We start from the raw sequence: 27,350 nt of genomic DNA on the forward strand, positions 1-27,350 counted from the left end.
CCGATGTTTGACGGCACACTTCTCTTGTAATACTTCCAAGATCAAATGTATTTTTCAAAAGATTTTGACCTATTTGATGTTCCATCTTGGGTCTAAATGTGCAATCGAACTTATTGGACAGGAAAACTTCAACTTAATGTAAAAGTATTTATTGAAGATTATGATAATGAATATTTCTGTAGTAAATTATACTATAACCGAAATAATGTTTTAAAATTGTCATTTTTTTCTGAGTATGCGTCTAAGAGTGAGTGAATATGGGCCCTGAAACGTCCTTGTGCACGATCCACTCATTAAACAATGTTTTCATTTACTGCGGATTTGTCCAACAATCATATAGACACACTCATTTAAAATCTTGAATAACACTTCACCGGAGCGTCATACACGGCACCACGTATAAATGTATTTCTGATTTCTGATTTTAACACTTGAATAAAATGTAATTCTGGTAATCTCTTATACAAGAATTCTGTTTGTATTTTTTCAATACCGTGTGAAACTACTCGTGCTTTCAGTAATGCTTGACATTATTCGCAAATTCAAATACAGCAAAGTCGTCTTTCCAGTATAAAGACCCCCGGTTATGTTGTTATACGCAAACTGGTCATTGGCGAGCCTTATATACTATGTTTTCCTATAATCTTAAGAAAACTAATAATAGACTGTTTTGCCACTCCATATACTTCATATGCAGATTAAAATAGAAATGGATGTTTACATTTAGAATATTTCCTTTTGCTTTTGTTTTTCCCATTCAAATGGCTTGTCAAAAGGGTCTAATTTTTACTCTGGTAACATTACCATAAAACGTAAATTCGATAGAAGTGTACTATACGTATAAGGTTTTGTATATTGCCGCATTAAAATAACTCGCTCATGGTTTGTAAAATGCACTTTTTAATTACGAAAAAGGTGAGCAAATCATAAGGAGTGTCAAAACAAAAATACCAAAAGCTGGAACCCATCAGCAAAAGCTGATATTTGCTCAGAATTCGTCTTTGAAGGCCACAATTTTTATAAGCATTAATAACGCGATTGAAATTTAATAACGGCTGTGGTGTTGCGGGATTGGTTGTTTGACATTATCACGTAATATTATCAATGTATCCTTACCAGGTCAACATATACACCATTTGTTAAAGTCCCAGTGTCCGTAACGGCGTGGGTTCGAACCGCACTAAAACCAAGAAGCTTTTTTATGCTATAACTGTAATTTCGATATAATAGAGTATAATAATGTTAAAATAAGTGTTTTCAGATGCATTTCCGGTAAAATTATATTTAGTCCAAAAACATGAGCGAGTCACTGAGATATTCAATATAGTGCACTTGCCTTGAGTAGACGAGTACATAAACATCATACACTACTGCAATTAATTAATAGCTTTCACGCTTCTTTTCTTTCTACTGTAGCCCACTGATTTCACAAATAAATGGTACTTTGATATGTATTTAAACAAGTCTTTCTTATATAAACATATCTTATTCGTTTACATTTCTTACTTCATGTTTTAACATGAAGGAATGACTAAAACCCTACATTGCATTAGCTTCACGCTTTCTGCTTCATTCCATTTGAAATAAATGCAAACAAATTTAAATTATTATTTCAGTGACCAAGTTCATTAGCATTTATTTAAATTTTACTGATTATAGTGAAATTTTACTTTCTCTTTTACCAAAATAGTAACACACACATTCATTTTTTTTATTTTGTCACGGTAACATATCTTTACAACAGACATGTTATAACATATACAGGCAATTGGGTAAACAACATGACGGAAAATAACAATTGATGCAATTTTACCACCGGGTACAGTGACAAATCGCTAACAGGCATGATAAAGGAAACTAATGTAATACAAAGTTTTACAGCTTAAGCAATTTGCATGTATACAACTCGTTGATCTGCTTACTTATCTGTAGTAAAAACAAGTCCCTTAAACTTGCCTCGGGATATTTTATGAATGGAAATTCGCCTCGTTTCATAGGCTAACGGTACAAAAAGCACGTGCAGAAATTAATGAATGGTGTAAGTGGTCTTGGACTTGCTACAAATTTAATATGAGATTATTTAGATTTAACTATTTATGAATAATGGACTTTGTTGGGGTAATGATCGCTGCGTGATTTGGAATATAAGCCTGGAGGTAAGAAAAAATAAAGTGATTAATAATTGTTAAAATTTCACGTGATTCATCAAATATCTGGCGAACTTTGACAGATTAACGAGAGTTTTTTCATTACTTGTATTTAGGAGCTCGCTATTCTTTATCATATTTGGATGCTGCCAATAATAATGTGAAATGAAGATTTTTCTTGGATCCTGGAAATTTTTGCACGTTAATATGTAATGGTAGCTGTCGCCAATGTCTGACTGACAGAGCGGACACCGCCTGTGCGCGTATTCTATTCCTTGCCATGCTAAAGTTTCAACTGGAAATTTAAAGTTACATGATCTAAGTTTGTATAAATTTAAAGCATGATTAAGTGAAATGATAGTTAAATATTTCTCTAGTGTAATCGTTTGCTTAAAACTATTCCCTTTTAAGACGATCCCATTTTTTCGTGCCAAAATTGTAAGTACTGGTATTTTAATATTTTCGTTATACTATAACTTGTGAACTTAACATTTACGTTTATTTGATTTTCAAACAAATTTGAATTACCAGTGGAGTCAAAAATATACTTTATATAATTAAGCCATTTAAAATTTAGGTTACTTTGTCGCATCGAGCGTTAAACAATTGATGCATATAAGTCCTCAAATAGTACTAGTTTGCTCCAATAAGCAATCATTCTTTTTTGAATTGTAATTTTAAGCGGTTCTCTGCAAAATCATCGCTTTCAACAAAATCCTTTGCATTTGAAGTGTGACCATTAGTGTCATCACATATCATAACATTGTCATGGTTATTACACATATCAATAATTTCATTTTGAAAATTAAGCAATTCATCATGGCTAAAGAATCTTGAAGATTCAGGAGGTATGTAAATAATACCCAATATTATATCTTTATCTATGGACAGAGGTCCCTTATTAGCCTTTACCCACTTGATATAATCAGACTGAGTTTCTATCATTTCAAAGTGCTTGACAAGTTTGTCCTTAATAAACAATCCAATACCTCCTGATTTCTTCAAAACATTCTGTTTTCTAGGTTGTGATAAAAATTCATAATTCTCAATGCTAATGATGTCTAAATCTGATAACATAGTTTCAGTACAGCAACATATATCATGGATATTGATTGAATTTGTAAATTCAGTATAATTCAATCTTGATTTAATGCCAAACACATTTACCGATCCCAATGACAATGTTTCATAGTTTCTATCATTGGTCTCTGGACCCTGTTTGTCCTAAGCGGGATCATTTCCAGAGGGCTGGGCCGGCGGTTCTGGGAGCATTTGTTACAATGCTCTAAGTAAACTAAAATTACTTTAATGGACGTACATCGGAGGACAACTTTCAAAATGAAAGACAATTATTAGCACAATTTTGTGAGCTGATTAATTAAAAAATTGCATATAGTTATATAGGAATTACTTTTTAACATAAACACACAAAAACAAGCCCATAAATGATTGAGTTCATTTTTTCGTTCATTTTGTTTTATTTTATGCTTTTTTGAAAAACCAATGTTTGTTTTCTTTATATTATGTAAACTTTTCCATTGTGTTTTAATTGAATTAAAAAGTTTTGTTCTCAAATGCTACAAATTTATGTTTTAGTTTAAGGATAGCTTTTCTTCCAGTAAATATTGTTACTGGCGCTTTATATATTAACTGCTATCCATGCGACAAGCAGAGTTAAACAAATCATATGTTTTATCTGTCACCTGATTCTGAAAGTAGACTAGACTCAGCACGACGTGTCTATTATTTCTTGAATTAGTCATAATAAATCACTGAAGAACAGTGGAAAAAAACAATGAAATTAATGTTTCCGTTTTCTCGATATTGTATGAACGCAGTAGGATATTATTACACTGAGTGCAAATAGATAACTCTTCCGAATTGGAACAGTTGTTACTTACAGGTTTTGTAATTGGGAACGTGTATTGGTTTACTGGCAATCGCTTCAATGCAATACCTTCTGCAGACAAATGGTTAGAGTCTGATTTGATAACAAGTTTGGTGGACAAATATAGAGCAAGACTGTGTTTAAAGAAATCGTAAGAAACTATTAATTGAGCATTTAAAACCAAGATTCACTTTTCTAATTATGTAAGATTCGTTAGAATTGAAAATGAATGGATACTAAATTTTCATATTAAAATGTTGGCATCCAATTCAAAGTCACTTATGTTCTGAACAATTTAACTTTTCATTAAATAATATACTTGAATAATATCGTATCATTTTAAGTCACTGAAGAATATGTCAGCTTGTATGGTGACTATATACATTGTAATGACCATTTAAATGCTATAGCGGTATGTGGATATAACCGTGCCTCATTTTGTTTTTGCCAAAATACTAGGTGGGTGCATCTGAGAAGACAGAAACACATATTGGAGATGACAACAATGATGATAAAGTTAGATAAGTTTATGTCAGATAAAAACAGTTTTGATATACAAACAGTTTTCAGTTGTTATGCTGTTGTTTTGCTATTTTACGCTTAGAATTGTAATATAGACATCGTGATTTTTTTCAATTACTTATGATTATTGCATTTTCCAAATAAACTAAATGATTTGTATATGAGATATCATTAATTCTTCTTTATACTTTTCTGTAGCAAAAAAAGAATAATATTTTAAGTTGTTATCATCAATCCACTAAATAACCATAAGTGAACATATAGTTCAACTACTAAATGTTTTTTTCTTTTTCTTTTCGCTTTTACAGCTTTATTTAATGACACACACACACGCACGCGCGCACGCACGCACGCACGCACACGCACACGCACATGTACACGCACGCGCACGCACACGCACACACACACACACACACACACACACACACACACACGGCATTTCGTACTTTGGAATAACAAATCTCGGATTAGTTTGTTTGAATATTGAAGAATTTGAAAATAGACAAAAAATTAAATCAGTATATTGTTGAAGTCCCATACTTATGCCAGTGTGATATGATATTGTGAGTCGAACTAAAACATTTCACATCCTCTGCAATGGATTTGTATATCCTTTGTAAGCAAAATATATTTCACTCACACAAAGTAAACTATAATTGTAGTGGAGTTCCTTAACGCTTAAAATAATTAAACCTAAATTGATTGAGTGATAATGTCTTCAACTTTGCAGTAAAATGTGAATAAAATCATCAATTCACACCTAGAGTATCTACCAAATGCCTACTTGTCAAAGCCAAGTTAAAAGAAGACCAATAATACAATAAAAGCTTATCAATTTTGTAATACAAAAAGAAACCAAAGCTTTATATTTATTTTGATATTGTTTGTTACCTTCTGCCACTAACTCTACGAAGTATGTCGTTCTGAGAAATCTCAGTGCAATTGAAACATGGCTGTTATATATGATGTGTTTATGTTTATCAGTAATTATCTGTCTGTTGGCCTGTCATGTATTTAGAGTTGCTATCTGACTGCCTGCGTGTGTATAAGTAGGTCGGTCATGCTTGGTGTCTGCCATTCGGTATGTTACTATGACACTTTGCATATAGTGGGTGCGTGTGATTTCGTTTATGTATTCGTGCAGTGTGTGTAAGATGTTTTACTGTTTGTAAGACATTCTCCAGGGCTCATTATAAAATCGAAATTAGGTTACTTCTGGAATTTAAAACCGATTCTAGTTTCACGCATAGTTGTTTCCTATAGCATTTAATTTTATGCAATTTAAAATAAAACAAATTAGCTTTAACTTTGTAGCATGCAGAAAAGGAAACACGTGCGTATGTGTTTCTTGAATAATACTCTGAAAAAATACAGGGACAAGCCCAGTAGTAGCAAATTCAAAAACAAAACATGTTAAGAGGCACAAGGCAACGACTATTAACTATAAGACCAAAACATACCAACATCAAGTATACAATTTCAAACACCAATAAACAAACTTCCACCACAAACATTAAGACAATCATAAAAAATACCTCATCAAAATTGCTTAACTGTTAAATGATGAGAATGCCGCTTTGGAACGGGCAGTGAAAGAGGAGATCACTGGAACTCGAGTCTTGGGGCTGTTATAATTAAAAAGGTCATTGATGGACACCAACGTCGATTGTAAACGAAGGAATTAAGCTTGAGCATCAGTGTTAGCTCATCATGGTATCAGACAATAATGAAAGAATCATAGTAGTAAACTAAGTGGAGAAAACAATGAACATAAACGTAAACAATAACACACCTGTAAATGCTGTCTTATATTATTCTAGATATAAAGTCGAAATGAATCAAAAACATACGAACAATATTGTATATATATATAAGGTAGAAACGTCTGACCCACAAAACAAGTCAGCCCAAAAATGGCTTTGAATAAAAAATTTAATCTTCAAAAAATCTTTCGTGCACTGAAACGCTCACCTAAATAAAAAACGATATTGAGTAATAATTATAAAATGGAAAAAATAATGTAGTGAAGGACTATTAAATCTGTATAAAAAGATTATGGGAGTATCGCTTGTGGAACTTAAAACAAAAATGTCATTAGTGTTATAAGTGTTGGTCAATTAAAGTTGTCGCAAGATTTTGAGGTCAACATAAATTTTATATTCAAGAGAACTTTTTTCATATACTCCAAGACATATATCTTGAAAAAAGAACCATTATACCCTAGATTCAAAGTATTTAAGTGTTTAAAAAAACAGTAAGACCATTAAGTCGATTAGTAAAGTATATTGGAGGAAGAATGATCAACGCAAGTAAACTTGACACTCACAAAGTTAACCATCGCATCAATTTACAGAGAGTTATACATGGAATAATGAAAGAATAACTGAACTATTGAATATCGAAAAAAGCGGTAAACAAATTAATCAGCAATTTTAACAAAACAATTATTCAATTTATCATTGAGATAAAAATAACCTCCATTAGTTTATTTCAATGAATATCGAAACTCAATTAAAACAAATCGTTTAACCACGAGAAAGGCAATTTATCCAACAATATAATCTTCGAAATTTAGATCATTTTCATTTTATAATGTATTTTATTGTATCGTATTTGAATTGAAATGCTAAGATGTATTTCTTAATTGTCAAGTTATTTATGGTTCGGTTTAAGAATTGCATTTTCCCTACAAATATTAGGACCAATGTTTTGTACTTTGATTTCTTTTCTAGGTACAGTACAGAAATACATATACCATAGCTGTTATCTGCTACTTAAGAAACACCTGTGTGGGTAATTTAATTAGTCAATGTATCATCAGTCATTAAGAAACAATCGAAAATCGCCGAGGGAATGTATCTGTTTTCTTTATTACGTTTAAACCCAACAGGATATTGTTACACGAGATGCAAACAGACAACCCCTCCTAATTGAATCATTTTGTTATCATAAAATGTTCACTTTTCGAAAGGTTAATTGGTATATTAGTAATTGCGTCATTTAACATTTTAGGTAAAGCCTTGAAAATGACAAAAAAAACAACAAAAAACATTGGATTGTACGAAACGAATGAGAATATTTGGTAATATAAAAGCAAATTTGTAATTTGAACACAATCTCAGCGACAGAAGAGTTTGAAAAACAAGTTTATTATACTTTGTACAATTGAATATGATAAGCTTTTTAAAATATTGAAAACATGTAGCATATTACCTCGCTTACCAGAAAACTGATAATTTATGCCCTCCGGATATAAAATCCGACCCAAAGAGAAGTGCGTAAACCAGTTACAAGTATTGCCGGATAACCGTTCACGCAACGGCACCGAGAGTCGGATATTTTTTATCTTGCCCTGAAACCCATGATTGATAAACACTTGCATGCCTTAAACAATCTGTAAGTTGTAAAATTAATGACTCCTTTTAAGTAATTCTACTAAAAAACAGGCGACATTGGAAAACGTATGATACAAAATTATGGATTTTTTGATGGGCATTGTTGTTCGTCAGTTATTTTTTTTAACACAATCTCAAATTAACATTATCTAAAACATTCGAACAACGATTAAAATATTACATTTAATTTAGAAGAGTAAAAAAGGTTTCGAAACTCTTATTAAATATTTAATTTTTGTCATGAAAACTGACAGTTATGATGCGTTGATGATTCTTGCTATTTAAGCTTCAATGACGTAACCAAATAGTCCATATTGCAGCATTCCTAGAATAGTACCTGCAATAAAGGACCTACTTAAGTGCAGCTGGAGTGTTACCTGCATCATCAATTGTATTTAAATGGAAAAACATGGGAAACCTAAACTTTCGCAATCTTGAAACATTAAATAGATGGAAATACTTATGTGAAAAACTACAGAAACAAGATCAGTAATTTGAGAATACATTGATAGGCGGCCAATGGTAAAATAAGTGTCAAAAGCATTGATTAATACCGAAATGCAGACTAACATCCATGATAAGTCAATGTTTTTACTGTCTTACGATAAACGTAGCGAAATGAACGCAAATACGATCTAATGTTACTGTAGGTAAATGGTTTCATGACAAGTATTCCAAACGGCAACCATATACAAAGGTTGACCATACAACGCACGTAAAAAGAAACACACAAGCCTATATCGCCAATGCAGAGATTCTGCAATTTAAAAGGTAACCGCATTCCAGATTCAACATTGATCCCTTGTCTGTCCTGGCCTAATCAATATTTTTAATATAAGACTGAGGACTAGTAAAGATTTAACATTGATGTCTTTGACAATGCCAATGTATATACATTGATTATGTTATTATTGACATAGAACTCATGTGCAAACCCTGCAAAAAAGATATTTTTTCAATCATTGATGCCAATCCATTAAACGTTGGTATTACAATAACAGAACCTTGTTTCGTTAGATATTGTACTTTTACACACAATAGTTTTTTTCCATGCAAACTATGCAATACGTAAATTGTTTAGCGGTTGTTTGTGACTTGCAATATTTCATTTTGAACATGGTGGTTTATGTGTGTTGTGCACACCTAACAAGTTAGTGTTTTGAATATATAATAAAATATGGCTAAAGATAATGCACTTTCGATTTGATAGTGTTGCACGTTTTAGTTTTGTTCAAGAAATATCACTATAAACTGGGACATGATAGTTTATGTTAAATGTATTTTATGGTTTAAAAGATAATATTTTGCAATTCGTGTAAAGAATATTTATGCAAAAAGCTTCAGAAACAAACTCAGTAGCAAGAAACCATTATGCCTCTCTGTGTTGCATTTCTTTCTTGACGAGCATTCTGTATACGTCCAAGTGTTTGCTTCACAGTTGGGAAGCGTGTCTTTTTATCAGACCGTTATTCATTTAGTTTTTATTAAATCTGTCGTCCTGTCAGCTTTTCTTTGTTTAATATTTATACGAAAAACTACAAAAACAAGCTCAGTAGCAAAACTTTAAGTCTGTACAAAGTATCATTTCAGAAAAGTACGAATTCTTGCCCCGTGCAGTCACGATGCATGCTTACAAGGCAATACTAACATGTGTTTTTGCAGGATGTCACCTTATGATCATTGGCCTGACTCATTTACGTTATTTCGTTATAAGAAGTGAAATGTGTGAACATGTAAAAGCAACGATCCAAGCGAAACAGGGCAAATCAAACATTTTCCTCGCAAAAATCTGCCATTAAGGAAAGACAAAAACCCGTCATCCGAGACCTCACTACAATAAAACCAGAAGTCTCCAATTAAAGGAGAAAACAGGAAAAATATTTACAAACGAACGCGAACGTATAGTACATATAAATAAATAATGAAAAAGTCATTCTAATTTCAAGTTGTCGAGTTTCCTTGTGGCGGGGCGAAAACCAGCAACGCGACATTATTCATTCTGCACCTTTTGCAATGTCGCCTGGCGGGATATCGCCTTTTCTCCCCAATACCGACCAAGAACGAATGGCAGAAATAATATTTTTTTTTCATTTTTAACGTAAAGAGTAAATTCGTACATCTTGCAACGTTTTGCATTTTTTTATAGGTGGTTATTTATTGGAACGTTTTGATATTCATACTAAAAACTGCAGTTTACTTGCTCAGGACTTTGATTGTGTTCAATATTAAAGGTGGAGGTTCATATTATGTTATTATTTAGAGGAAAATGTTATCAAATGGCTCACTTTAAAGAGTACCATACATATGTTTGTGTTGGTTTATTTCATTATATAAAGTTTATGATAGTTTTCTTACCTATCGAGCAATCTCTGGTAATTTTTGTGCCATAACATAACAATTTTGTCGGTTTTTATTTACTACTCTGCGTGATCCGGTAATATATTCCTCTGGCATCAAATTTACAACATTGTAAACGTTCATGACAAAGTGTTATTTTGTTTCGAAGTGCGATCAGAGAAAGAGAAATAACGACAGCAGATTATTGATATACAGAATAGGTTCTTTTGTTTTCTTTTGGTTACCTTAAACTCATCTAGAATTTCTGATTATTCCATTAAATTACGACATATGTATATATTAGTAAATGCAGACATTGAAATAGATAGCAAATTGAAATGACCACATCGAATTGATCATACAGTAAAGCCCCTTTACTTATATAAACAATATCTCAGTTAAGAATTTATTATTAATCGAATCGGTGCTATAAAAACAATAATGTGTCCGATATTTTCATTTGAGTAATTCTTAAAAGCAAGTTGGGCAGACATTGCAATAAGTACCAATTTAGACTCCATATAAATAAATACGATTTTATGTTCAGACTTGCATAAATATCAAGGGATCATAATATAAATTATATGTTTACAGGGAAAACCGGAGAACCCGGAGAAAACCCACTTGTCCGGCTTGGTTAGTGGTCACCAAGCCGGACAAGTGGGTTTTCTCCGGGTTCTCCGGTTTCCCCCACAACACAAGACCACACTCTCGCACAACATCGTGCCAACGAGAGTGATTACTATAAGTTGTTATAGCTTGTTTCACAATCGTTGTAAAATTAAATAAAGTGTAAACTAAATTATATTATGAATATGGTATGAGGAAATCGCCTAAATGGTTGCTAACATGCACAGAATTAACGACATTTTCTGACTCTTATGAACAGGCTCTAATATTATGACAACACTCAAGTAAATTCTCAAATATAATCTTAGCACACATTGAAGCATTGCATGATTAAAAATAGCACATGTTTAAAAAGTTAAAAGACGCGTTATCTTATGCATTACGTTGACAAGCATCATTTTTCAATATTTTAATCAAATTATTCTTCTAAAACACAAAATTGACTTATGGAGATATAACTCAATAATAAATTGGACTGAAGTATCAATAGCTCTAGATTATTCCTTCTATAAAACCTGGACAAAATCTTTTTATCAACATAATATACGAGGTAATGAGGTATTAAAATAGTTAAAACATCGTAAATTTTAAATAATGCCATGCTTTGATGTGGTAATAAGTAGTGAGATTGAGACTGAGATTGAAATTTGGCAAAAGATTTTTCGTGATATTGGGACCTCTTTAATGAGAAAATACCGTGTTATTATTTTCTGTCCGACATTTTAAGTTTGTTCTTATTATTCAATTGAAGCTATAAGGATATTTCCAGTGGCCAATACGCTAGTGACGCTCTCGGTAAGTGTATGCTATGTTCAAGACTTGTTTTTAAACATGTTTTTTATTTGTTTTTGCTGATGACTATTTTGTGTTATTATACAAATCCTATCACTCATGTTGTTTACACTATTAATGTATTTAAGGACTGGATGGGTTTAGTATTGCAGTTCATATAATTGGATGAAAAATTTGCTCATTTGACGAATTGTGAAGTCGGAAGGGCAATAGTTCTGCAATTCAGTAATAATGAAGTTAACAAACACTGTTAAATGAAAACAAAAATGTTTTCAAGTACTCAGATGCACACTTCTATGATTTTCCATGAAGCTAAATCAATAAATTGATTCAATAAGTAACTTATATTATGTAACTTACTTTAAACCCTTCCAGGTTTAAGATTTAATCGAGCCTGTAATTAAGAAACAATATCGTATCCGATCATTCAATTTAATCACTACACATCTATGAACCAATTGTGTAGGTACAACGATAGGCGGGGATTTCGATAAGAATATATCAGAATGTATTTTACATAAGTTATACCAACCATACCTCTATGAAATAATAATGAGTGCATCACCCATTTCGTTGACAAGTTCTAAATGTTGAACGGCATTGCCCTTTTTCCTGACACTAATGAACTGTTTAATGAGTCTATCTGCGGACATTTACTTTTATTAGAATGATAGTGACATATACGACGTCAACATTGCTCTTTAGTTCTAATCATTGCATAGAAATATGTTGATGCATGTCCAGTGGTATGCGAAGAATTCGATGACGTTGATGTTTCAATTAATATCGGGATATGAAAGCACCTTCCAAATAGACTGCATGTTTAGCCCGAAAGGTAACGGAATGTTGGTGTTACTTAATGTTACTAAGTCACAGTGTATTATAAAATTTGATAATATAAAAATATAAAGAGTGTTGATTTCGTTATTTCGTTATATCATTCATGGTAATAACTATTAAAACGTAAATAGTGACTTTACGACTTTCATTTAGTAATGTTAATATGTAAAGAGTAGAAAGATTGTAAGTAACATACATGTTTCACTTCAGTTAAACTACTGAGCGATACTTTCATAACTTGCAATTTCTCGCTTCTCCGCCATTGCACGACGGTTAAATATGGTCAATGTTGACAAAACACAGTCTCAAAAAGCTATAAATCTTGTTATGTTTTATTGATCTACTCCGTTAAAGTTATGACCTCTTTGTAATTATAGATGGTATGAACTATTAATTCATTATTTTACGTGATATTAAATGATTGCAACATATAAGATTATATCATATAAAACATATAGGAAAATTATACATAAACTATTATATACAATAAAACACAAAGCAGGAGAGTGAAATCAATTGGCACTCGTACATTGGTTGGTTACCCATTAATGACGAAAATAATTATTGGCAAAGTGTTAAAATAATTTATATATGAATGTTTCTTGCTTTGGCCCTGTGCCATTTAAACGGGGTTCAATAACTGGATTTGTGTCCGTGGGATTCATACTATACTTAATTATTTCTTTTGTCATAGCGAACTCATCTTTTGATAAGAATCGGCTTTTTACTTCACAACGTCGACCGTACACGTATTCCTACTTCTACATGGCGTTTCCCCATCGCAATGACTTTTGTCTAGTTCATAAAAGAAAATGCTTGTGGTTTAGAAGTACAGTTTCTCGAATTGGTTTGACAGAAAAAAGGTTGAACGAAGAAAGGAATTGACTTTATATTAAATCGCAAATGCGACGAAAATATATAAAGTATTGTATGGAAAAAATAATTTATCTTTGCCAGTTGGCTGTGACATTCTTCTTGAATAAAGAATACAAATAAAACATTTGATAGCCTCTGTTATGAAATTGGACTTCTTTTGTTTAACCCATGATCAAAAGGCGAAAATCTTCTGAAAGTTAAAATTGTGATTTTCTTTCAACTGAACTAGACTCGCATATACAATTTCAAAACTGTAAATTTAAAGAACAAATATAAAGTATTTTAACAGATAAAGTATTTAGCAAAAATCAACGCATAATATTACAAATTTAGAGTTAAAGAAGACCCAAATTAAAAATAATATTGTAAATATATTATTTAACTGAAGCATTTCCGTTTGTTTGCATTGCGTAAAACAAAATAAGACACGAAACAATGAACTTACCAGTAAGGTTGAAAATTCGTTTCAACATGTTTGGTGACATTTATAACATGATGTGGTTCGCTTACAAAATTGTAAACTGAGAGAATATATTGATTGGATATGATTCCTCAGTCCAAGTCCAAGGACTGATTTTGGAACTGATATGTTGGTACTCAAATACAAATAAGAAATATGTCATCCACTGTGTTGGCATTTAAATATTATGGCATTCAACACAAAATTCATTGTAAGTCGAATTATCATTTATTTTACTGTTGTTGTTTTTTTGTTGTTGTTTGGGTTGCTTAGGCCTAAAAACAAAATATGTCTGTTTCCTGTAACCCGACCGACCGTAATTTTTTACCACCGACCGCAATTTTTTTATGCCCCAAAATTCGAAAAGTCAGATTTTTAGCGATCTCTGGCCTATGATGACAAAGAAAATTTAAATATTTTGGTAGTGTCCGAATCGTTGCATAGTTACAAACTTTTCCGGTTTGACAAGTTGAAACAATGGCAAAAACCTTAATGGCTGTGACATTAAACTGCAGGGCTTTCAATTGAGCTCCCGGGTTTTGACGCACAGGAATCGTAAATGACCCGAAATCAACGCATCATCCATTTGTAATATGCATCAGTTTTGACACGGGATATTTCGGTGTGAGAGTCGGTATCATCTGAAAGGAGCCTCAATGCATGATCTGAATGTTTGTTTAACCCGCAAGAGCAATTTACACCCGAAGTGACAAGTGATTATCGATCTGGAATCTGGAACTCCGCCCATTATGCAAATTAACGGATACCTTCCGCTTTTTCGCTATATGCAATGGTTTTGAAAAACAACAATGCTAGGATATATTTTGTTCATTTATTTTAAGTTTTTTTTATTATATCACCACTTAATTAAAAAATATTCTTATAAGTTTTTAACGAGTTAACAGAAAAATAAACATTTTTTCTACCACATGGTCTAAAAAGCACGGAAAACAGGTGCACGCTAACTTCCTGTCAATTTTAATGAAAGTGAAAGGAGAACTAGTTATAGTTATAGTTTAGTTCTATCACGGACCTGGTTTATAGGTCCGTGGTTCTATAACAAAACTGTTATGGTTTTGCCATTTATGAAAAATACGAGGTTGCAATACTGGCAATAGGAACGTTAAATGTTTTTGTTTACTTCCGGAAAAAACGATAAACCTGAAAGTGAAAGTTAAAGTAAGAAAGATGTCGTTGCAACTAAACAATCGCTGGTGCATATTGGAATTTGACAAGGATGCACTGGGTTACATAACAAAGATGCATTAACTAAATAATATGTTCGTCAGAGTCAGAACATATTTTACCAAGTTTTGACTCTGGGAATGTTTTAACCCCCGTTAAGTCCAGTCATGTCCAGAAAAGGAAACAACAAGGTATTCTATTGAAAGTTACATTGATTATCGTGCTTGAGATTTTTACAGAATGAACAGTGGATCTAATACAGCAGATCTTTTTAAAAAGGTACTGTACGTGTACGTGTACTAGTTTTGCTGTTTTACTGTTTAAAAAAGAAAATGGTATTACTTTTTTATTAGTCAGTCTAAGTTTTTTTGATACTGATTCTAGTCTATTTAAACATATTCCAGTCCAATCTGGTATTTTACATTGTTCGCTGTCGAGTCAGCAGGTAAGGTTTAAGTGTCCAAGCAGTGAACAGTGTAGACCATGGGTCTACACTGGTCCCAAAGATCTGTACAATTCTGACAGCCTCTAAGAGTTAAATGGTTTAGTCATCGATTCTAGTCATTTATCAATAGAAGTATTGATTTATATAAAATTATGTTTTGTGGAGATTCTTGCCTGTTCTTGTTGTAACAGCATTTTATTTTATAATAGTTGTCATGTACATTTAATTGTAATACAACTTGATATTATTACACAGTCTATCTTAAAATAGTTTGTGCAATAATATCATGTTTTATTATTAGAAAATGTATGCATTTTGAAAGTTTTGTTTAAAACAATTGCCCAAAATAAATTGTCTAAATGTTCTTTGATTCACTCTTTCACTGGGTTATATTTGCAAAGTGTAAAGATGAACTGCTTCCCTGGTGAACATACTGACAATGCTCAAAATTGCACATAATGTTGCCACTGCTGGGAGTCGAACCCATGGCTTGCCCTTTAAAAGGATGCATTCTACAACTGAAATACATGTACCATGGCTAAAAATAACTGATAAACAATGCTGTTTCTTTGTCAAGCTTAACCTATATATAGATGTGAAAAAATCACTTAGTCTTGATTTATTACAATGATGATGTATTTTATGTTTTGATGGCTGTCAAGCTAGCAGTTTTAGCTTATAAGTGGCAGAAAGATTGAATCTATATATCACACTGAATTCTTATTAAAATAATTCACCTGAAATAAACTTGAATATTGGATCATTCTGACATTTAAAAAAAAAAAAAAAATCCCTACCTACCGACCCATCTTTTTTTCAGCATGTTACAGGAAACAGATATATATTTTTTTTAGGCCTTAGTATCGTTTTATGTTATGTTTTGATTCACGGATGGTTCTACTCTTTCTTGTTCACTGGTCGTTCGTGGGTTGCTACTTTAATTTGTTTTTACAAATAGATGGAAAACCGAGATTTCCAAAGTTACACTTAGAATCCATGTTCAATTGTTGTTGTAGATTAACGTATCTTATAAGTGTATTAGAAGAATTGATCATATATCTATAAATCCGTTTATCAGTTATTCACTCAAATTTTCTGTCGACAGAATGATATAATGTCTGTGGTCTGCCGTTCATTAGTATGTTTGTTGTTCTGCTTGCCTGATAATGAGCATGACGGTCGGTCTGGTTGCCTGTCTTCCATTCATGAAGTCCGTTTGCTTGTCTGCCTTTCTGTGTTTTTGTAAGTCGGTCTAACTCTTTGTCTTTAAGTTATGGATAAGTGCGTTTCTCTGCCTAGATGTCTGATCAAAATGTGTACAAGTCGAGTTGTCTGATTGTCTGTCTGTCATTCCGCAATATCGCAACAACGACGCAGTTTCTATAGTTTGTACGTACAAATATGCGTATGCTTTCGTATGGTGTGTGTCACTTCGTTTGTTAAACGTGCGTAGGTGTTGGTTATAGAAACAAAGGTAACATGGTCACAAGACTAACCTTACGACAATCGAACAATGTATGTAATCGTATGTGCTCAATAAAACTATCATAATGGACGGTTAAGAATCCTTTATCTCAAAAGAAAAATAAAATAAAGAGAAGGAGTATTTGATTGATTACAATATATATCTGATGATGTCTAAGTTTACTATGTTGACACTGTTTTAATCAATCGTTCACAAGGATTGTTTTAATACTATTAACTTGAAGATGTTGACAGCTATGAGGCAAAACTGTGTGCTTTTAATGACACTGACACATCTGCGCCTTATATAAGATATTACAAGTAATTAGCTATTGCTGGTTATTTATGTTTTGGCCTCCGCGTTGACTGTTCTTTGTATTTGTGCTTTGATTTCTGATCTTGTTGTACGTCAATTGCGTTAAGATAACTAAATGAATCAGACCGACATTTCTAGTCTCATGTGTTCGATGTATATCTCTTGGAGAGTAGATAAGTGTTTTTATTCTGCAGCATCAGTAATATATTTAGCATGGATCTGCTTCAGCATTGTCCTTTCAAGTCAAAACGTATTAACCTATGTAATGACATGTTATATTTGTTCTTATCTTTGAAGAACACTTACGTCTTGAATTTTAAGGCGGTGCAGATATGTTCATTTTGAAGGTTAGTTTCTTGACAACATGTAGATGAACCTCCATAACGATAACGATAGAACAAAATCATTTTAGTTAATAAAGTATATTTTCATCAGATAATTGATGATTTTAACATGTCAACATTTGAATGTTGATCTTACAAGGCATGTATTATATCAAGGTGTCGACGACACTATATATTGTGAACAATCTCAATGAAACGTGACTTCTGTTTTTATGATACAACGCAAACTGTATAGGCGGGCCAAAGCACGACATATATGGAGACACATAAAGTCATCGTGATCAAAGCTTATCAGACACAAAACAGTCACAATGTATCAGACACAGATAGCATAACATAACAATGTCGTTTACATGCATATCAGTATGAGTATGAGACGATATCTCTATCTTAGGACGGATTACCACAGCAAGTAGGAAATAAAAAAAAAATCACTGTCATCCTTTGATTTAAACCTAACTTTCTAAATTAAGATCTTTATCCTATTGTTGGGAAAAAACACCATTATCTTCACTTGGGTTCAATATTCAGGTCCAAGAAAACGGTTCAAGTAACTACAAGGAAAATATACATGAAACTACAGGAATTATGCGATTGATAAGGCATATTCAACTGAACTTTTAACACTTTTATATTTTCACTTTCAGTATCTACATCGTCAATGAAAATATATCTAGATTGTTCTTTGAAGTCAGAATCTTTGATAATTGGCGAACTGTTTGATATGTAATGGATTTATAAGTAAACTGTCCGCGTTCATTCACAACAAACAAACGCAATCGCAGGTTTCTCAAATGCAACTGAAGTGAAGGAAATTTGCATATGAATATCATTTAATGACTGATAAGAACTCTTTGAAAACACATTTTCAAGTTGTTGACGTTAAAAACTTGTATAAGCTTTAGCGAAATGATTACGTTATATTCATGAAAGTAGGCATATAAGACAGAACACTAACTGTTCAATCACATTTCTAAAAACAATCTATAAACAAGTAGGAAGGACATTTGATCAGGACACTTGATAGTCCTTAAATTATAATTTTACACTTAGAATTATATAGTCTGAAAACAAATGAGTGCTTCACACATATCTGTTACAACCTTAAACGCTTTAATGTTTGAATATTCCGAATATCAGTTCGCATTTTTGACATAATAAATCAAATATGAACTAAAAAAAATGGCGATTAAACCATTCATGCAAGTTATCGCTTCGCCAGCCGTTGTCGGTTAGGTATGGTATTAAAGTTTATCATTGCCGTATATTCAATTTGGATTGATGTCATGCTCCTTAAAACTAATTTGTATTTATAAATCGCACTAAATGGCAGACGTTTATATCAAACAACTTATGTTTAAGTGATACAATATTATATGCATCATTCTATTGAGTAGACGATCAACATAATTAAATCAGTAGAATATGAATGTTCCTGTTGACCTTATCTTACCTATTGGCATAGAAAAGTTAAACAAATATTAGTACTGGTTATGGTTTTCAATGCAATATCGTCTGCACTTATTCCTACAACGGTAAGTTATTGTCCCATCGGAATGATTTTGGTCTTGGTCAACAACATGGTATATAAAGGGGTGTACCTCGTGAAGGGTTCTTAAGAAGATACCTAGTTTTATTTCTGCTAGATACAAAGTAAAAAACTTGTTATCACTAAATAAAATGTTCCTTAAATGCATTATTACGTATATTCAGTAAGTAGTTTAAGGTTTAACAGTCAAAATTGATGTTATACATGTGAATACATGTGTATGTATTGATTTTAAAGAAGAGTATCGCTTTAATGGTTACTTTCGGCTGATTAACAACGAATAATGCTGCTTGAAATTCATATATTAAATAACTTAACTTGCAGATTGGCATTTTGTCTATATTTCTGTTGAGCAGTCCTTCTTTAAGAATGTCTGCCTCGAATTAGTTGGACTCTCTGTTGGTCTGTCATTCATTTCTCATTCCCTGTCTGTGTGAAAGTAGGTCAGTCTGGATGTCTGGTTTTACGTCAGTTACTACGACGCTATACCTTTTGCGTGTGCGTTAATTTTTGTTTGCGTGTAGGTCTTCGTAAAATGTTGGTTAGATGTTTTCTCTTATTATCAGTTATTCTCACTGGACACATAATTATATTTCAAATGTGACACTAAGCATATGCATACTTTGGAATCGGTTCAAAATCTTTATGATTTAATTGGAACCCAACCTAAATACTCTAGGTTTATTACCGATTCAAGTTATATGCATTGTTGTTTTAATAGCACTTTATATCAAACATTTTCAATCAAAATACCTCATATATAATCTTAAAGGCAAGCAAAGTATAACAAATCGTGTGCAAGTTTTGATCAAGGAAATGAATGACACACAAACATTGAACAGCACTGGTAGAGATTCGTCTATCTCTTAGTTATTTACCTAAATTAAAGCAGTAATATAAATTTATTAAGAAAAGCTTCTGCTGATGCGTACACTATATATGTTGATATTGTATTATTAAATGACCACAATAACTAAAATAAAATTCACTTGAGGGGTTTATAGCTAAAAGCAAAACGTTGCCTTTACACGGACGGAATGTTATGATTGTGTTATTAGCTAATGATGGTAGGAGATTGAACAGGAATTCAGAAATTGGAGGTTAAAATGAAGACAAATAATTCTCTTGAGTAGCATTCAGACTGATTTGCAACGCTCGGATTCAAACAGGTGAATCAGAAATTGCGCCAAACGGGAATAACGCAAATAGTAATTCCTGTCTGATGAAATAAAATAATGATATTTCCATTGAAATATTTCCCAAATATAATACCTATTTTATAGGCTACATGTTTTTTCTTTTATTCCTGGGCTATACCAAATATACATAGGAACATTTTTGTCGTAGACGATTGTTTGATTAAAAGTACCATTAAGCCTGATTGTCGTTCCGTTCAGTAGTCAGTCCATTTCTTTGCCTACCTGGCTATGTATGTACTAGGCGACCATTCTGGGTGTTAGTCTAATATTTTGTTTATCTTCTTGGCTGTCTGTAAACCAACAAATTGTTTTGTCTGTCTTTTATTGTTTCATTAAGTCCGTATCTTAATCATTATGTTTGTCCTGCAGCATTTATGTCTGCATCTGATTTGTTTGGTCTGTTTGTCATTAAAGTGCTGCGCAGCTTTTCGTGTATTTGCATGTGCGTTTGCATTCGAGTATATGTTTTATGTTTTCCTAGTTCTGCTTTATTTATTTTCCTACAACCTAACATTTATATAAAACTTCTTGACTAAAACAAAATCTGTGATCGGCCAAAATATTTGCATGGTTTAATTTAATCCCATCATTAAAATCATTTTCATGCGTGTTGGTGCTTTAATTTGTTGATGTTTTCGTTTTTACATGTGTGTCTGTATTTCATTGTCGTTTAGTCCCCTGTCTTGTACCTTTGAACAGGGTTGGTCTTTATATTTTCGACTTCTTGCTTTGTCATTCTAGTGGGTATTGTATTATTTATTGAATTATATTATTGATTTATACTTTTTCTCTCTATAAGCAACAATAATAATTTGAAATGAAAAACGTCATACCTCACTTTAAAGGCATAAAGATAATAAGAAAGTACATAAAAATTGATTAAGGCTGTGAGGCGATGTGGTTTCAAAACGAAACAAAAAAACTATGCAAAAAGATCATTTAACAACACTAAAACAATTTAAGCTAGTTTTTAAAAGCTTTATAAACATACTTAAAAGAAGCCTTTCATCCAATGCATTGGAAGGTCTTTTCTGCTGATGCCTTAATGAAAATTTTGCAACTATTTTAATAAAATTTACACACGGATATTTACTTGTAAAGATAACACGCATGTTGCAACATCAGATGAAAAACATAGTGTTGTTTTGTAGCCGCCAATCTCTTTAAGTTAAAATTTTAACGTTCACTTAAAGAGGTTGACGGCATGTTCATGTACTTACGTAAAATGACAATTATTTGGTATGACACATTCTCAATGATTAAGTAAAAACAATTTATATTTATTTTTATTATTCATTTTTTATGTTATTTTACTTAAATAAATAGGCAATGTATTTTATGTTTATTTTATAATATCACTAAGCTTGATATTTAAAAACGATTAACCTATGCATTTACCTTTTAATTTAAGGTAAAAATTTAAATTAAATTAAGGTAGCTAAAAATTAGATTGTGTATAAATTATATAAATTACCTAACAATACTTATAGTAGGAATAATGTGGTGCAACAGATCTTGTACTTAAATGCAGAGTATACTCACCGTTGAACGCAAAATTGGTTATATAGCATAGAATCTGCTTAATTTGTCTTACATTAGACTATTAATTAGCATATACTGAGATGCTTATGAATAGGTTTCAAATGAACATTAATGAAATGCAATCTAGCATACGTTTTTAAACGAAGGGTCTCACAGTGTAGTTGATGAATTAACAGTGAAGTTAATCATGTAATTTGATATAAACGATTTTAACAATATAATTAAGCATACGTTTTTACTTAAAGGGATTCACAGTGTACAGAGATGCTAATCAATAAGTTTTAATTCAGCACAATAAGAATACAAATTAGCATACATTTTTACTTAACGCATTTCACAGGGTAAAAGGTGTCTATGTAATTTATTCGACAATAAAATATAAAAAAAAACTTGCGATAAGTTCGTATCATCCGGAACTTGTGTCCTAGACCAGAAGTATATTAGGGGTTGACTTCAAACTTCGCATACATATAGATCGTGTTCGGGAAAAGTGCAATGTATATGAAACATGGATCTTGGTGACAAACGTTATGTTATTAACCTTTGTTTTTTGTTCATTCCATATCTTTTTAACCGGAGCGTTAATCAAACTGACTTTACATTTGTCAGAGTTAAATCCAATCTTCAGGGTGTTGCCTTTTTATTCCACATACATTACCGTAAACACCATTAATAAACACGCTTTAGTTGAGTTAAGTACTAAATGTTCCTCGCTTAGCACTTGTTATGCTAATTTTATTCAATAACCGTGTTGAATAAAAAAAAAAATTACTAGCTTTGTTCAAAACACGTGGGGAAAGTCAGATTTTGTTCAATAAGTTTCTCAGGCAAAAATACTCCCGGAGCCGAAAATATCATTCACAATCCTATGGGATTGTCGGGTTTTGTTTAATTGTATTGTGTTCAGTTAAAAAAAATCCTGAAGCGTTGGATAGTTAAGAGGTTTTATCATTTCAAAACAACAGCACTGTAGTCCGTCATAATTAAACTGCCACTTTCCTGTTCATTTTTTCTAAAAGCATTTTCAAACAAAAGCATTCCGGTTTTAATGTAGTTTACGATAAAGCCGCTCGTATTTTATTCATTTTCAGTTGCAAGTCAATTGAATTCTTGGAGCTTTATATTAGATTAGGTTTAATGATTTAAAAGTAATTGCATGGTTTTCTTTCATATTGAAATTGGGGTCTTTCAGAACATTGTTTGAATTGTTCATATTTATATTTATATTATAGCTGTTTATTGAAATGTGTGGAGTATTATATGGCATGATATTCCTTTGATGATTTAAGATAACACCGAGTGAACTCCTATTTCATGGGTTGTTCCGAAATGACTACCCCAAAATTGAATCATACAGATAGTTTGATGTGAATGAATTTTGCTTTTTTGTGAACTTAAGTGGCTGTATCCTTTTACAGTGTGCATATAAACTATATCTATTTTTAAATTGTTGGATACTTGACTTGCAATTGTAGCCTTGCAATTCACCTGAGACAAACATATCGACCTATGAACAAATCAACGATGAATTAGCATTGACATGGACGTTAGTATTATATTATAAAATACAAGGCTGTTGTACAATATGTGTTTTCAGACAGCCTTTGAAATGTTCTTACCATAACTCCATTAATCCCGTGCCGCATTATGTTAATTGTGTAGCTATAGTTTGCTTCCAAACAAAGCAAACAACAGCACAACCACTAAGTAATAGTCGAAAATTTAAATATAAACCCTTTCAATGGAAAAGTGTCAACGCTAATGACACAAAACTAAAGCATGTCTTTTAGGTACCGCAATTGAATGGTCAGTTAAATGTAAATTTACTGGGGGGATTTACAAGTTCGTATGCACAACCTCACAGTAACCCCAACTATTTTGAATAAATTAAGGAAACAACAACCACGAAAATGCTCAAATTAGAAATTAAATGTGTAAACATCCGATAAATGATTAAATCAATGCTTTTCTTTAATATATATTGTTGTTTTCAAATGTCAAACTATTTGGAGAATAATAGCAATCCTCCCAGCATGGTACAAACGCTTTATTTCCAAAATAATTCTGGCCTTTAAACACACATAAATATATCACGGTTTCTTTCTGTTACCTAAGAAACCATTACGATAGCAGACAGCATTCAGCGCAACTTCTGTATAATTTCATAAGTCCCTTATACTCAATCTTTTCAGAAATATCACACGAGGTCGAAACATTGTACTCTTCTAGTGCGTTTTATGTGTCAAAACGCAATAGTTTATTATTGAATCGATTTAATAACAGGCAACTGGTATTAAGGACACCAGTATTGCTATTTATCGGAAAAGTTTAGCAGTTTGCAATGGATATATTCCTTCTACTAATACATTGATGTAAAGGTGAACACATAGTGAGTAAATCTATATTTCAATTGTATCATTGCAGAATAGTTTTTATCAATATCATTAATATAGTTTACGATATGAATTTTGATTTAAATATGTTAACGAACGAATGTGTCTCGTTAGTCCAGCGGGCAGTTCCTTAATTGAGAGAAGTGACATATAAACAAAGAACGTTGCTTATTTATGAGTCACTGATGAAAACGATAGAGTGAAGTCAAACGTTATATTTCACGCATATACCCTTTCTCTTGCTAATATGTACAACATTAATAAGAACGTATCTAGAGTGGTGTTTGATGTCGGAAAAAACGATATCGGGAGAGCTCTTCTAATTTTTTTTATGGATTTACCAGTCACTTGCACATTCTCAACAATGAAAACATGTTATTTATATATGTCTCTTTAATGCCGTTGTTTCAAAAAGGGAGCACATAAATAATATGTGATAACTGAAGAAAACTCCATGAAGACACATCAATTATCACATATTAAGAGTAAAGTTTTTCTTGAAGGCTAATTCCATTCTGTTTTGTTTTAAAAAATATACTTACAATTTGGAGCAGTATCTGATTGCATGTTGAATATGCTGAATGTCAAAACGTCACACCTTAGTCGGAATTCTTCTCCTATGCTCTTCGTTTTGCATGGATAAATGCGTTTCTCTGCCTAGATGTCTGATCGTACAGGTCGTTAATGTGTAAAAGACGAGTTGTCTGGTTGTCTGTCGGTCTTTTCCACCATTTTGCCAGTAACAACGACGCAGTGCCTGTTGTACAGGTTGTACATATAAATACACGTCAGCCTTCGTATGGTGTCTGTCACTTCGTTTTGCCAATGTTTAGAAACATACTTTGGAATCGAATCAGAAAGCATGCTTTCATTTGAACCCGCCTTTACTGCTTGAATTTTTTATCGATTCTAAATGCAAGCACTGTTTGACTTTAGGTCTTTGTATTTCAATTTAAACTAGAGTAAATCAGACATGGACGGTTAAGGATCCTAAAAGAAAGAAATGATACATAAAAGAGAATCAGTATTTGATTGATTAAGATATATTTCTGATGATGTCTGAGGTCACTATGTTGACACTGTTTTAATCAATCGTTCACAAGGATTAATTTAATACTATTAACTTGAAGATGTTGACGGTTATGTGGCAAAACTATGACGTGCTTATTATGTCTAATGACCCTGACACATCTGCGCCTTACATAAGATATAACAAGTAATTAGCTAATGCTGGTAGGAGATTGGAGAAGAATTTACAAACATGCCAGTTAAGATAGAAACAAGGAGAGTTTATAATTTATAGTTATACGCTGATAAGCATTAATACGCAATATTCTACCGCGGAATCATTCTACCGATGTTTGATGACACATCCCATGCTAAATATTTCGCAGATCAAACGGCTATTTTCAATTTTGTCGTACAATCCTGGATCTATACTCGTAAACATCTTTGTTTAAGATTAAAGAAATATTACAGCGAAACTTCACCTTATTTTAAATATGCCAATTGAAGAATATTTTCGTACACGAATGTGTTTGATTTGGTGAACCCTTACTCTCATATATTAATCAATCAAAAAAAGAAGCTGAACTGCTATAATGAATGTATGAACATGCCATAATGGATTGAGTCCATTATTTTGTTCGCTATATTTTATCGCATTTTTCCGAGTATATATCAGCATGTTATCGACTGCTTTTCCACCTACTAAAGAGAAATAAAAATAAAAATAACATGGACTGTATCTGTCACCTGATCCTGATAGCAGACTGTACTTAGCACGACTTTCATAAATCAGTGACATTCATTCATTGATGACAAATAGACAGAGATGAAAATAATGTGATGAATCTGATTTTTTTTCTATTTTGCTAAAACGCAATGCAGACAAACAACTCCGACGAATTGAAAGGTTGGAATATGACGCAATCGCTTCAAGTTAATACCTTATGCAGACAAGTGATAAGATTCCGATTTGATAACACTTACGGCAAAACTAATAGTAAAAGACTATATTTTATGATAAATTTGCTAAAATTATTTCATGAACATTTAAAACTTAAATATGCACTTTTACTCATAAATAATATATTTACCACAATTAATAGAAATGTTTGATACCAAAAAGGATGAAAAGATGTCGAAAACTATGTTCCTTATGAAAACTCCTCAGATTAATTTGAAAGAGGTGCAAACAACACGGTATTTCTACCTTACAAAACGATAGACGATAACAGTGAATCTTTTAGCACTTATCAATTATTTAATATGTTTGCGTTTTTAGCTATGAAACACACGATTACAATCTTGTTATCAATAATTAATATTTCCCATAAATTCATTATTTAGTCAGTAGTTAACAGTGTCACTTAAAACTAACTTTGCATAAAGGTTTTGATTGGTAAGGGAGGATAACAAATTGATACTGAAGTCTCGTTATACAATGTTTGCGCCCAACTTCAAAGTCACTACTGTTCTCAACAATTAATTTCAGTAGATTAGCATCGTTTTAATTCACTTAAGAATATTTCAGGTTGAAAATAATAAAAACATGAAAGGGCTATAGCCGTATTACATTTCTTATGTATATATAACAGGTTTTTACATATGCGTTTGAGTAGACAGAAACAGTGTGAGAGCACTGATAAGAATGTTGGATTAATTTCTGTCAGATAAATACAGTTAATGATGTGCAAACAGATTGCGCCGTCGTTAGCGAGCAGAAGTCATGTGGAGGTATTTACGTTATTAAATGTTTATATCAACCAAAGGATATAATTGAGAAAAAAAACAACAACAACAAAAAACATAAAACAAACTGCACAATTTAAAAAGATAAACTTTTAAGCATAGCTATACATTCCTGTTTATTAAACCTGATACCTCGTAAAAAGAAAGGCCACATCTCCTTCTTATAACTCATTTTGTTTGACGTTTTCCTGTTAACAAAAGATGTTGCACAGAATGTTATGACAGACACGCCTAACAATCCAATTATAATTAAGGGTATTTTAAGGCATCTT

The 27,350-nt window shown here is 32.1% G+C and overlaps 1 protein-coding gene across 5 annotated transcripts in view; it reads left to right on the forward strand.

The window, feature by feature from the left end:
* LOC128234062 (corticotropin-releasing factor receptor 2-like) overlaps nt 1–27,350 on the forward strand; it is a 339,798-nt gene that overhangs the window by 42,910 nt on the left and 269,538 nt on the right. The window contains exon 1 of one of the 5 annotated variants that reach the window (XM_052948059.1): nt 24,243–24,320. The exons of the other annotated variants lie outside the window; for them this stretch is intronic. The gene's annotated coding sequence lies outside the window, so the exon portion shown is untranslated. Of the gene's footprint in view, nt 1–24,242; nt 24,321–27,350 lie in introns of those variants that run through there. 5 annotated transcript variants of the gene reach the window in all.

This window comes from Mya arenaria, chromosome 1 (assembly GCF_026914265.1).
Source record: "Mya arenaria isolate MELC-2E11 chromosome 1, ASM2691426v1".
Taxonomy (NCBI): domain Eukaryota; kingdom Metazoa; phylum Mollusca; class Bivalvia; order Myida; family Myidae; genus Mya; species Mya arenaria.